The 14,011-nt window shown below is 33.8% G+C and overlaps 1 long non-coding RNA gene and 1 pseudogene across 1 annotated transcript; both read left to right on the plus strand.

The window, feature by feature from the left end:
* The first annotated feature begins 912 nt into the window (after positions 1-912).
* Positions 913-11,965, plus strand: LOC148783156 (uncharacterized). Its single transcript, XR_016049393.1, has 2 exons — positions 913-2,526; positions 11,635-11,965. It is a non-coding gene; the product is annotated as an uncharacterized LOC148783156 (long non-coding RNA).
* LOC148783157 (zinc finger BED domain-containing protein RICESLEEPER 2-like) lies at positions 8,326-10,409 on the plus strand (annotated as a pseudogene).
* Positions 11,966-14,011: the final 2,046 nt, after the last annotated feature.

The raw sequence follows: 14,011 nt of genomic DNA on the forward strand, positions 1-14,011 counted from the left end.
CTTTCTCGTCTAGTAGTGGGGATCCTATCGCCTTTTACAAGGTCATGTTCTCCAAACACTAAATAATTGGTCAAGCCAGGCTCAACCAAACAACCTAGGTGGACCTAGAGGTCAACAACTAGCCTATCTAGTCCAATTTGACACCAAGGTCAAAGTTTGGGTCCGGTTTTCGAGTTCATCAGTCAATCCAGGGGAGTCACATACGTGGACTCGGGTTTAATAAATCATGTTAGGCAACCATCCATCTGGCGAAGTTGTCTTTCTCGACAGCTCAATTAGTCGATACGCAACCCTAAAGGCTGATATCAATTTAACCAGAGCGATACAATTGACGTCTCCCAACAACTAGGTGTTAATTGGGGAACGTTTGTAAAACATAGTAAATACACTTCAATATCTTGCGTTCAAAACAAAACCATGTTTATCACCCTTAGAGGGATCAAACAAAGCGGGTCTGAACCTTGAGCCCCTCTCTACTTTTATTCGCTTTTTTCTTTCCATCAGATATCACTTATATGAGCTGCCGCTTGGTTAGATATTTTACAATTTTTAATAATATTGGCATGGAAGAATTTCAGACAGGGCCAGGCTTCGGGCTTTTGGGTTGGGCTCAGTTTCGGGCATCTAGTTGGCGAGTCAATGGGTTAATTTCGAGATTCGGTCCGGTCGGGCTGGGCCAGAATATGGATACAGTTGCTTTTGGACGGTCCGGGTTGTTAATGGGCTAGCCCGTAAAAAGGCCCATTTTTATATTGATCCGGGCTAGACCTTTAAACCACCATACGGCATGGGCACCTGGCCAGGCGCAAACGAATCCCCGCGGGACCCATCGAGGATATTTTTTTTTAAATAATTATGGCACCCTTAAATTTTCTTTAAGTTCCCCTCACCCAAATAAACGTAACCCCTCTCTCTCTAAACCCTAAAATTTGGTCATCTCGTATAGCTGTCACTCTTTCTGGCATCTCTGGTACTACTTTCAGAGTTTCACAAGCCCCTCTCTCTCTCTCTCTCTCTCTCGCATTTTGTCACCTCGGGCTCTTTCTCTGTTCTCTTTCAAAACCCCTTCCCTCTTTCTGGCCTCACTCACAAAGCCCTCTCTCTCTAGAAGCACATCGATAACCCTCTCTCTCTCTAAAATCAGATTACCAACGAAAGGATCAGATCAGCCTCTTTCTGTGTGTTAAATCAGATTACAAAATCAAATTACAAGACGGGATGTATTTTTTGTTTGGTTCCAGAAATTTTGTTTCGTTTTTTAGGGTTTCTAATCGATATTAATCCATGGAAAATTGATGGGTTTGTTTCCCTGGAGTTGTTTGCAAACTTTTATTTTTCGTTTGTTTTTTCTTGGATATGTTTCATATATACATAGATGGGTTCTTCTTGGCCCATTGCATGGTTCTGCATTTCTAAATTTGTTTCGGTTTTGTGAGATGAATTCTCTGATTTCTCCTGGTCTTTCTCATAGCTATGCTTTTCTGTTGTGTTGGTTTTGTGAGACGAATCCTCTGTATTTACCTCCTCGTCCTCCTGGTTTTCCATGTTATCTGCAAATATTTGTACAATCATCAGTACCCATTTGAGACAATTGGTTGAAGTTTCCAAAAGAAAAAAAATCATGGTTCCCCTATTACTTTGCATGCATATGTAGAATCATCAGTACCCCTTAGAATTGATTAGAAGTTCTGAGACTGAATAATTTTTTGAAAAGTTGACCCATGTGAGAGAATTGCTTTAAAAGTCACGAAATAGATAAACTCCTTAGAACTCAATGTTTGTGGGTTCATCAGATTTTACTCTCTCTCTCTCTCTCTCTCTCATGCACACACACACTCACTCACTCACATTTGGAAAATCAAAAGTATCGATTATCATAAGCTAAATGAAATCCTTGAAACTGATCAGATTCAAATAGGTGGTTTGAATCGTGGTTTAGTCTATTTTCAGCCGATTTTGTTGGGTTTTCGCGTTTCAGATATATCATTAGAAGTAGATCCCAACACCAGAAAATAATTTAAAAGAGTGAAATCAAAACTTACTCCAACCCTTCATCAGATTGTATCGTATTAGAAACTGAATTGAATGTGAAAAATCTGCAGCAGAACCTAAGGGAGGGAGGGAGGGAAGAGGGAGGGAGGGAGATTTCTTTCAAATACAAATATTCTCAAAACTCTCTCTCTTTCAGTTTGGTTTTTCTCTCTAAAATTTCTCTTTCAATAGGAATATATTATACTTTCTTTACTTCAGATTAGGTACTGAAATGAATTTGTTGCATTACATTCAATTATTTAGGTTATTCTTTTTACGAAAAGATTTCTTAGAATTGAGAATTTGGGGATGGCTGGGCACTATGTCCTATCACTCTAGAGTGAATTATTTTATTTATTTTGAGGGGTCTGAAGAAGGTTCATATAAGTGTGTTTATGAGGGGTTGCTCGAGATTAGATGTTCTCATTTGTGGCAACCAAAGAAATTGGTGTCATTCAAGTAAAAGAAGTATCTTGAAATGGTACCCCAATTTGAGTGAGTTTCTTCAAGTCATTCGAGCTCTACTTGGATCCCCCCATTATTCTAACGATTCTGATATTATCTTATTTTTGTTATTTTTGTCATTGTTCTCCATAATTTTACATATCACAGTTATCGTATTCTATTTATTATTTTATTGCTAGGTATTGTAGTTATGAGATTTCATTTGGTGTAATAGAATTGCGCTTGATGATCTTCTAATATATACGTTTTTATTTATGTGGTTGTTTGTTTGTTTATTTGTCAAGTGTTTTTGTTTTCCCTTTTGAGTTCTTTTTGTTGCATCCTTTCTTTTTCAGTTTTTCTTCTTTTGGAGGTTCCATAGATGATTGAGATTCAAAATTGTATTCAATGGTCTATTAGATTCTGTACTTATTTGTTTAACCTTTTTTATTTTGCTTTCCTATTTTTTTCCTATATCAGTTCATGTGTTCCACTTCTTGATGATGATGAGAAACTAGGATTATGTTTGAGGCTTAGTTTATTATTGCTTTCACTATTCCGTTGCTTGGTTCTTTGTTATTGGTGTTGCATTGGTAGATCATCATTTGTACATGGGCTTATGTTGGTTATTGATTGAGCATTTTCTTTACTGTTATTAATGCTCATATTTCTCTACTCGTATTTCTTCTTTGCAATGGTGGACTCCCTGTTGTTGATTCTTTGAGTTGCTTGTGTTGATTCATTTATAACATTTTGAATTGATCTCTGTGTGGTTGTTTGTATGTGTGTGTACATCTGCCTTGTTTTTCCTTGTCTCTGAGTCACTATTACTTCCTTTTCGTGTTCTTTTCAAGTTTTTGATATTGTTATCCATCATGGTATTCCAAAGTTTTCTTGGTTTACTTAATTATGGAAGAAACTTTATTAAAGATTTATCCAAAATGAAAAAACCTTTATTAGAAAAATTGAAAAAGAATAAACATTTCTTTTGGAGTGAAAATGACTAAGCATTTATTAAACAAATAAAAGCTGATTTATCAGATATTCCAATAGTTTATTTTTCAAAAGATGGAGAAAAACTTATACTTGAAACCGATGCCAGTGGTGAACATTGGGGAGCGGTTTTAAAAGCATGTGTAGATAATAAAGAATTAATCTATGGTTACAATTCTGGAAAATTTAAACCAAGTGAGATTAACTGTATACCTACGAAAAGAAATTCTTGCCATAAAAAATGGCTTAAAAAGATTTAATATTTTTCTTAGCAAGGAAAGTTCCTAAACAAGGAATGATGGGAGACAAAAGAAAGGGTAAACAACCTTTACTACCTCCTCAGAAAAAGGAGAGAAATTATGAAGGGATCCCTAGATCAGGGAACATTTAGTTTCGAGAGCTTAGACTTCGTTATATGGGATATTTGTCAGATCGAGTTAAGTACCCCAACACCCATTTGAATTTTTTTTGATATTTTTTTGTTAAGATTTCTTCTTTTATAGGATTATTTGAAGATGAATCGCATTTGTTGTGAATTGATCTTCATCCAATTTTCTTAAAAATTCATGGCAGGTGTATGATTTTGTTTCAGGGTCTAATTCCAGTGGATCTGGATCTTCGACTTTCCTTTTGAATCGATATTTTCTAATATATCGGCTTTTCCAGTATTCTAGAATTTCCTTGATAGAGTTATATTTTTCAAAATTTTTATTTCCTATTTTCCAGAGTTAACATTTTTGGGCCATAATGGAGTTTTGGAAAAGAAATGGGTTTTGATTTTATCTGTATATTTTTTAGATTTTTTTCTTCGATCAATAGTTCTATTGTTTAGGATCTAGATTTATCTAAGTAATTTTTCCTAATTATGAGATTTGCCTATCTATATTATCTAATTTTTTTGAGATCATATCTTGATCTATCTTTTTTATAGCTTGAGTTTTGCGAAACCAGCTATTGGTTAAATCTATTAGTGCATTTATGCCATGACTAATACGTGGTAAATTATTTTCTAATTTTTTATCTATATGGTAAATACGTTCGAAATAACCTTTTTTTCTTAATTTTTCATCTCCTATGCGGGGAATATCTGTCATCTTAAACTCAATTGTGGCTCCTAAGGCCTCTTGACGATTTTTTTCACTTCCAATGGGTCAAATGGCAACACGCCACTACTGGGCTACAACGGCAAATCCTAAAGTTACTAATCGGTCAAGTATATAGGATATCAGGAAAGCAAGGATTGAAACATATAATTCCTTGAATAGAAAAAATAAAATTTTTGGAAATAAAGCTAAACGAACAAATTTATCATATAATAAAAATTACAGCATAATTTCTGATGCGAGAGTTCGTGTGTTAAATGCAGTCGCATAGCATACTTACTTGAAAAGCTTAACAAAAATAAAGCATAACAGAAATAATTTTAATTCATAAAAAAACAAAGGGACTGTTACCTCCGGCTCTGATACCAGCTCTGATACCAATCTAAGGTGTGGAACACAAATACAGGAAAATAATGATAATATTACTTGAGAGGCTACTTTTTAGAACGGGCCTTTTACATGATGAGAAAGAAGGAGAATTTGGAGAAACTAATAGGTATTTCAAATCCTTTAAAAGCAAAAATTTCGTCTTTTGTATCAGGTTGATTTTCAGGTATTTTGGGTTTTTCAATTTTTAACCTTCCATTTGGTTTAGATGTTTGGCTTATATCTACTGATTTTCTTGATCTAGAATAAATGATATAAAGATTTTTGCCACTTGCTTGAAAATTTACTGGTTCATATTTTTTGTTATGATTTTTAGTACAATTTTGAACAAGCCAACTTTTTGGTATTTTCAGATCTTTCCAGTTTAGTGGTATCTGATCAGGAGGTAAAAGTCCTTTGGCTTTTTTATGAATTAAAATTATTTCAGTTATGCTTTATTTTTTTTAAGCTTTTTAAGTAAGTATATGTGTAGCGATTGCGTCTAATAGACGAACTCTCGCATTAGAAATTATGCTGTAATATTTATTATATGATAAATTTGCTCGTTTAGCTTTATTTCCAAAATTTTTATTCTATTCATGGAATTATCTGTTTTAGTCCTTGCTTTTCTGATATCCCATACACTTGATCGATTAGTAACTTAGGGTTTGTCGTTGTTGCCCAGAGGTGTGTTGGCATTGGACTCATTGAAAGTGAAAATAATCGTCAATAGGCCTTAGGAGTCACAATTGAGTCTAAGATGACAGATATTCCTTGCATAGGAGATGAAAAATTAGGAAAATGAGGTTATTTCCAACATATTTAGCATATAGATAAAAAATTAGAAAATAATTTATCAAGTATTAATCATGGCATAAATGCTACTAATAGATTTAACCAATAGTTGGTTTAGTAAAACCCAAGCTATAAAAAATATAGATCAAGATAGGATCTCACAAAAATTAGATAATATAGATAGGAAAATCTCAAAATTAGGAAAAATTACTGAAATAAATCTAGATCCTAAACAAATGAACTATTGATCGAAGTAAAAAATCTAAAAAATATACAGATAAAATCAGAACCCATTTCTTTTTCAAAACTTCATTATGGCATAGAAATGTTAACTTTGAAAAATAGGAAAGAAAAAGATTTTGAAAAATATAACTCTATGAAGGAAATTCTGGAATACTGGAAACCCCGATATATTAAAGAACCATATATTTATAAAAAGAGAAAAATTACAAAAAATGATGAAAGAACTTTTTTCAAGCAACAAAAAACTCTTGACAAATTTTAATTATGAACTTATCATTTCTTTATAAGAAAGTGATGATGAGAATGTTGAAATTGCTTTAGGCAATTTTACAGAGACTGTTGACCCAGAAGAAACAACTTTTGATTCAAACAGTGAATTTGATATAGAAAATATCGATTCAAAAGGAAAAAGGAAGGCAAAGATCTAGATCCACTGGAATTAGACCTTGAAACAAAATCATACACCAGCCATGAATTTTTAAGAAAATTGGATGAAGATCAATTCGCAACATTTGGCCACTCATCTTCGAGTAATCCTATAAAAGAAGAAATCTTAACAAAAAATATGAATAAAAATTTAGTTGGGTGTTGGGGTACTTATCTAGATCCGACAAATATCCCATATAATGAACAAGGAATCAATGATTAGGCTCAGTCAAGGCTATAATAATAATACAGAAAAAGGGTGAATGAAATAATGAAATTTTTTTAAAATTATATTTGCACAACCCTGCAAGGTGATGCATTAAGATTTATTAAAAATTGGCAACAAAATACATGAGGCTAATTAAAACAGGCTGAAATTATAAAAAATCCACTTTTTGAAAATGTACTATCCGATTTTACAAAACTCTTAAAACAAAAATTTATCGGATATCAAAGTACTGCTAACCAACAAGATGATGCAACTTATTCATCGACAAAGATAAAACTTTGCAAAATTAGTGAATTTGAAACTTTTGCAAAATTATTTCAAAGATACTTTCATGAAGTGAAAGAATCTGATTCAGAATTTTGGAAGCGTCAGTTTTTTCATAAACTACCTCCACCTTGGTATGAATTATGTAATTCTACTTATAAACCATATGTAGAATCAACAAATTGTACAGACACTCTTGGTTACAGGATTGCTTTTGTACTTAGAACAATGATGAATCATTGCCTTACTTCTAAGGCAATGAAACAAATTAAAAACCAACTCTCCTCAAAACTTTGGAAGAAAGTCCTAAAAGAGGAATGGGAAGTGGGTTGTAATAATCCCTAGAGTTACAAAAGAAAAAATTTCAAAAAGCATTTCAAATGGAAAAATAGAAAAATAAGAATAAACCATTCAAAAAGAGCAAATATGTTGTTAAGAAAAACAACAAAAGATTTACACCTAAAAAAGGTTGTAGATGCTACATCTGTAATGAAGAAGGACACATTGTACCCAATTGTCCTAAGAAAAACCAAAACACCAAGAAAATGGTAAAGTTTTTGGAAGAAAATAATTTCGAAATATGTTTTGGAGAAGATATCTCTGAGACAATCAATTCTCTATGAAATAGAAGAAGAGGATGAATCTTCTGAAGAAGAATATTTCATGCTAAATACATCATCTAATAATGAAATTTTTGAAAATATTCAAGGTCTTGAAGCCATTAAATTAGGTGACGTCATAAGAGAAGTCTCAATTGACGAAGATAAGCTAAAAATAATAAAAAAGGAAGAGATATACAAAATCTCTTAAGTTCAAATTTTGGTTTGCCAGACATTTTGAACAATTTAGTGGCAACACTATCGCTAAAGCATTAGAAGATGGAACTTGTGAAATTTCTATTTTTGACAAAACAAAAATTAAGAAATTAAAACAAAAATTTCCAAATATAAGATACATTCATATTGGAGTAATACAAGTTGAAATAAAATCATTATTTCGACAAGGTATCGATACACCAATATTGGTCATAATGTTAGATAAACGTTTCAATGATCCAACCAAAACATTAATAGGTGGAGTTCAATCTAACCTAGTTAATGGAATAGTTTGGTTCAAAGTAAAACCAAATTATTTTACAAGTGAATTTGAAACTTTTGCAAAATTATTTCAAAGATACTTTCATGAAGTTAAAGAATCTGTTTCAGAATTTTGGAAGGGTCAGTTTTTTCATAAACTACCTCCACCTTGGGATGAATTATGTAATTCTACTTATAAACCATATGTAGAATCAACAAATTGTACAAACACTCTGGGTAACATGATTGCTTTTGTACTTAGAACAATAATGAATTATTGCCTTACTTCTAAGGCAACAAAACAAATTAAAAACCAACTCTCCCCAAAAATTTGTAAGAATGTCCTAAAAGAGGAATGGGAAGTGAGTTGTAATAATCCCAAGTGTTACAAAAGAAAAAATTTCAAAAAGCATTTCAAATGGAAAAAATGGAAAAATAAGAATAGCCATTCAAAAAGAACAAATACGTTGTTACAAAACAATCAGTAAAAACCAGGGAATTACAAAAATTGTCTTTCCAGATTATTAAACAAATGGACTGATAAACATAATTCTCTTATAAAAAGATTTTGTAAGCATTGTAATTGTACCTTTGTAGAAAAAACTAATGATGGGACAACCCACCTTCTTAGTCATATTAAAGGTTGTCGTAGTCGTCCACATCCGGATTTGCAACTGTTACTAGCTAAGGAACTTGAAACATTTAAATTTGAGCAAGAAATAAGCCGTAAAGCGCTTGCAAAGATGCTTATAATTCTAGTTTCGTATGGTTGAGCACCCTTTTTCTTTATAGAATTTGTTAAGACCCTTCAACCAAGTTTAAGATGGTAGGATGAACTACAATAAAGAATGATTGCATGGCTTTATATCAAGAGGAAAAAATAGTAATTTTTGATGTTTTAGAGAGATCGATTGGTTGATTGAGTCTTACCATTGACCTTCGGACATCCAATCAGTCTCTTGGATATATGTGTCCCACGGCCCACTATATAGATAGTGATAGGATTTTAAGAAAAAAGATAATAAATTTCAAGTTGGTACCATATCCGCACACAAGTTTAGTTATCTTGAATGCAATTGAAAGATGTATTTTTTATTGGAATTTGAAGGATAAATTGTGTGCTATTACTATGGATAATTGCACTACCAATCATCTTGTTGTGAAGAAATTAAAAGATAATATTTCTGAAAGATTTTTCTTGGAGAGAATCACATTCACATGAGATGTTGTGCACACAGTTTGAACATTATAGTGTGAACATGGTTGAAAATAATACATAGTGTTTTTGAAAATGCGTGTGGGATTGTTAAATATGTGAAGGTATCTCCATCTCGCATGCAAATATTTAATGAAATCGCACAATAGTTAAGAGTGCCAAGTAAAAAAGGTTTAGTGTTGGATGTTCCCACAAGGTGGAACTCCACATTTGACATGCTTCGAAGTGCTTTAACCTATAAAGAGGTATTTGCTCGATATGCAGATAGTCATCACTATGATATTGCTCCATTTGTAGATGATTGGAATAAAACTGAAGTAATTCATAAGTTTTTGAAAGTTTTTAAGGAAACTACAAATTTAATTTTTGGAAGCAAGTATCCTACATCACATACTTATTTTTCAAAGGTTTGGGGGATTCAACAGATGTTAATGGAAGAAGCTAATAGTCAAGATGAAACCATATAATAGGTAACTTTTGTGATGCAAGAAAAATTTGTCAAGTATAGGGCGGGGTGAATGTAATTTATCAATGACAATAGCAACAATTTTGGATCCTAGATGTAAGTTAAAGTTTATAGGGTATTGTTTTGAGACAAGATAAAGTGTTGGTGATGAAAGTGAGGCGAAATTTAAGATTGTTCGGGATAACTTTGATTGTTTATATAAGAAGTATGTAGGTTTGACATAGTCAACTACTTCTAATATAGAAAAAGAAGCAAGTAGTATTAGGAGTTCAAGCTCTTTACTTGATAGAGAGGTACAAAGAGACTCCATTTAAACTTCAACCAATTCTTGGACCGAACTTCAGTTGGATAATTATTTAGATCATGAGTTGGTTCATCGAGATGAAGATGTGGCCTTTGACATCTCATGTTGGTGGAAAGTTAATGCGTCGATGAATCCTATTTTGTTTGAATTGGCTTGAGATATTTTGGCAATTCCGTTGTACACCATCCCTTCATAGTCGGCCTTTAGCGCAAGTGGTCAAGTCCTCAATTAGTACCGTAGTTCCTTGCATCCAACTACTGTGGAGGCCTTGATTTGTGCACAGGACTGGCTTCGGGGTTACTGCCCCGAAGATAAATAAATGTTCTATGTCTTAAATACTTGTCTTATTTATATATTTATTATGCATTTTGGTTATGGTAAGAATTGAAATTTGTGTAGCCGTCGAGGGCTCTTCATCTTGTAATGACCAGGCGATAGAGGGATGATTGCATTTGCTGTGACTATTCTGGTGTAATTCTTACTTTACTTAAAGTTCCTTTGTAGATGTTTATATTTTGGAATGAATATGTATATCTAAGAACCAGAATTGTTTGGTTTTGTTAGCTATATTTGATAGTTCTGATGAATTGGGTTTGAACTTTGAAGAAGTAAGGGCTCAGAAGCTTAACTGTGTTAACTATGTCTGTGTATTGCTTTATGAACTGTGTGTAACTGTGTGCTTGAATGTGTATTACTGTGCGCTTAACAGTTTGTAATGCAGAGTTTATTATGCACAATTTGTAACTGAGTGCTTAACAGTTTGTAAGACTGTGGAATTGGATTTTTATTCCCTAATTTCATAGTTTGTAATGCACAATTTTATTTCTAACTGTTAATTGTGTGTGCTTGACTGTGTTAACTGTTAATTGTTTAATTGTTCAAGTATGGGGGTCAATAGGCTGGAAATCCTATGATTTTGTATAAAGGAGCTGTTTTTTAGAGGCTGATTTCCTGCCTAGGCCTGTTCTCCATTTCTTTCATTTGGGGGTAACTGAAAAGCCTCTGATTCAGAATTTTTAATGGAGATTTAAGCTCTCTGTTCTTATAAAGCTTGCTTCCTTGAATTTATGCCTTAGAAGCATCTCGTCCTGAAAATTTAGAGGGTGTAGGTCTGTCTTGCTTTGGTGTCATGAGAGAGAACCATTGGTTTTGCAATTACTTCCCCCAACATCTGCTCAACTTCCTTCTTGTTTCCATGGAGAAATTTGTATGGGGGTCCCCTCTAATTCCCTACTTCTCCATGCATCTGGTTATTCTCTAGGGCCAAGATTTTTGCAATTTGTTGTTTTGAGTGGGTTCTCTTGGGCCATGATATTTGCAAATTTTTCATGTTTTATGATTTATTGATTCTCTTCGATGCCACTTTTTGTATGCTGAATGCATTATTGGCTCTTGTAATATCTGCGTACAGTTTGCTCTGGGTAATTTTCCTCCTGTTGACATTGAAAGATTCTCTCTTCTTGTCTTTCTCTCTTTTGTAAAACACATGAGATTTTTATTTTAAGGTTTGTCTTCTATAATTACCATGTAGGCATGCAAAATAATTCACTTATATTTTGGTGGAGTAACCATATTAAACGTGAGCTCTGGATAATAACCAATGTTCTATTAGTGTTCTACTCGAAATGATAGGCACATTGGGTTTCTTCCTTACAGGTTTCTTCGATGGTTTTTTCAGGTTTGGATGGTGGGTAAGTTTGCTGCATTGGAGTTGAAATTGCTACTGGTTGGTTTCATTGGGTTTTTCTTACTAATGTTCAAATACTTCATTTGGGAGTTGAAGTCTTCTATGAGCCTTCTTGTTGTTAAATGTAAATGTCATTTGGGAGAAGTTCTGGCCATTACCTATGTGCACATATATATAGATGCCTAGGAAGTTGTGCATATTTTTATAAGTAACTTATTCTCTTCTTCTTGATCTTCATTTTACTTCTAATGTTCAAATACTTCATCAGAAACAGTGATGGTAAATTTTATCTAAACTCAACCATATTGCTGGTTTCTTCTCACCCTCCTACTTACTTTAATATTCTTGGAAATGTTTGATTCATGGTTAAGCCTTTCTGTTCTCCTAATGTATGGTGCACCATTGGTTTGGTGCACCCTGTTTTCTTCTTGAATTCTGTTTTAATTTCTTTCGGTATTTTTCCTTTTAATCTTGTTCTTCTGTGCATATATAGATTGCTATCTCTCATGAGCTATATAACCTTTTTACCTCTATTTTTGGTGGTTCTCATTGGACTTTTATCTTCGGATTTTGATATTGAACCATGGGTTCTCCTTATTTTTGTTTCCTGTTAAGGAACTTTCGGGCTATGAGGTTTCCATTGAACCTGAAGTTTTGACTAGTTAAATTTTCATAGAGGGCTAGCAACAGGAAGTTATCTAAAACTTAACTAGCGATTTTTTGTATCTTTTTCTATGTTTCAAATAAAAAAATTTTGAAGAAAAAAACGAGAGGCCGGGCCTAGTTTTGGGTGGGCTTGGCCCAATAGGCCTAATGGGACTTCGGGCTGGCCTTAGGTATAAGTTGCTGGTCCTTAATGGGTAGGCTGGTCATTTGGTATAAGCTTTGGAGCCTTAACGGGTGGGCCAGGCTTTTGGAATAGGTTTTTGGGCCTTACCGGGCTTTTTGGGGGGTGGGCTTTACTGCACCCGGCCTGAGAATTTCCTGGGCGTTTTTGGGCCTCGCGGCTGTCAATCAATGAGAATCCAACAACATCTTTAGAAAGAGATCCATAAAAGATTCTTTTTTAGCTGGATCACTAGCTATCACTTAAGCGGGTCATATTTCAACCTTACGATAGTTGGACGAGTCTGTAGTTTTTCTTCTAGGTATTTTAGCAGATTATTTTGAGCAATTCGTATTTGAACAATTGTTTCATGCCGGTTGGACTGCATTTGTACGTCCAGAGTTATAAAGCATCCATTTTAAAAAAAGATGCAAAAGGTAGTCCGTCCGTCTAAAAACAATTAAAACTAACGGTCGAAATGTTTTTTTAATAGAATTATTATTTTTAATTTTCAAAATTTATTTATTTATTCATATTCATGATCTCCTTGTTAAAGATTTATATTTTCTACAAATTAAGATCAAAGTTTATTTCAAACTTAAATTTATAAAAGGGCACGCATTTCTACATGTGTGGGCTGGCCACATGCTAACCGTGTCCTTCCTACCTTCATTGAACACAAGAAAGTCCCTCTTTGTGTTTTCATCAAGACAAAAAATCAAATCACAAGAAAGTCCCTCTTTGTGTTTTCATCAAGACAAAAAATCAAATCTCTCTCTCTCTCGCTAAAAGAATTTATAATGTTTTTGGGTTCCATATTTGTTATAATTGATAAGCATGTACCTTGCTCCCAAGGGAGTGTAATCCAGCTGTCCTTCATACGGTGATTTACCATCCAAATTTTTTTTTTTTTTGAAAGGTTAACATTGGAATTGCATTAGAGAAGTTGGGGTACAGATTGTGGTAGTCCAAAAGAGCCCTTTAGACGGGTCTCGAGATACAAAAAATGGTCAGTAGGCCCTATACAAAATATGGGCTTATATACCTGCCCAATTATAAAACATTTACAATAAATTAGAAAAAGAATAAGGGCTTATAAAGTACAATGAGATGTTCTATGTAATGTGTCTTCTGTGGTCCTGATCAAAAAAGAAGAAGGACTAGGCACTGTCTTCTTCTTGGATCCTAACCCCATCTTTCGCCAGTAGATCGGTGAACTCGTTGCATGTCCTTCACATATGCTTCCATGAGATGTACGTATCCCTACATATGTAGGCAATTTCATCAAAGATCGAAGCTAGGTACCATGGGGGTGGTGTCGTCCTAGTTGCCCAAGATAAAATGTTATGTGCGTCTCCTTCCACTAACAGGTGTGAGCCCATGAGTGATTGAAGCTTTTGAGTCATATAAGCAAAGACATAGCTTCAGCATATTGAGAATCTCTATGGCCTAGGTGTTCATAGTAGGTGAAGAGGATGTTGCAATGGTGGTATGTAAAGACACCACCAGCTCATGCAGGGCTAGGGTTCCCAAGAGAACAAC

The sequence above is a fragment of the Amborella trichopoda genome, chromosome 2, assembly GCF_054954075.1.
Source record: "Amborella trichopoda isolate Santa Cruz 75 chromosome 2, AtrichopodaSantaCruz75HAP2 v2.0, whole genome shotgun sequence".
NCBI lineage: Eukaryota > Viridiplantae > Streptophyta > Magnoliopsida > Amborellales > Amborellaceae > Amborella > Amborella trichopoda.